We start from the raw sequence: 686 nt of genomic DNA on the forward strand, positions 1-686 counted from the left end.
ACAGAGAGAGAGAGAGAGAGAGAGAGAGAGAGGGAGAGAAAATGGGGGAAAGTGAAACGAGGGCCTAGTTGGCTGTGGGTTGAGCAGGAGAGGGCCCTGAGTGACAGCAAGTCGCCGGGTGTGAGAGAGCGAGCGCGCTCCGTACCGGGCTTTTGGAGGTTTGGACGTTTTTATTTTCGCTCGCTCGCACACATGCGCATGTGCCTCGTGGTCCTCCGTCCAACTTCGCTCTTTGAAACGGCGCTAATGGCCACCACGCCAACCATGTCGCCCGGGCGCTTTGATCTCGTGCCTGACCACCATCTCTGATAAAAACCCCAAATAGCCAAATCGAAATCTGTGTCTGCGCTCGCCCGCTCTCATTGCGACATATGCACGCCCGGGCTTTTCATGCGATGTGGAACAACTTCGAACTGCAACCCAATGTGTGAACAAACATTATGCACCGGCATTAGGCACAGGGCTTTTTTCCTTTCCTCCTCCTCTCTCTCTCCCTCTCTCCCTCCCTCTCTCTCTCTCTCTCTCTCTCTCTCTCTTCCTCCGGATCGCTGGCACCTTTGAACAAAGAGAAATCAAAAGCATCCAGCGCACAAAGGGAAGGCAGAGAGAGGGAGCTCAGCGGCGCCCCCAGTGCCAGGAGAGAAGCCCTTGATGAGAGACACAAGTGTCCGACTTTGGTGTCACTT

This window comes from Sardina pilchardus, chromosome 3 (genome assembly GCF_963854185.1).
Source record: "Sardina pilchardus chromosome 3, fSarPil1.1, whole genome shotgun sequence".
NCBI classification, from domain to species: Eukaryota; Metazoa; Chordata; class Actinopteri; order Clupeiformes; family Clupeidae; genus Sardina; species Sardina pilchardus.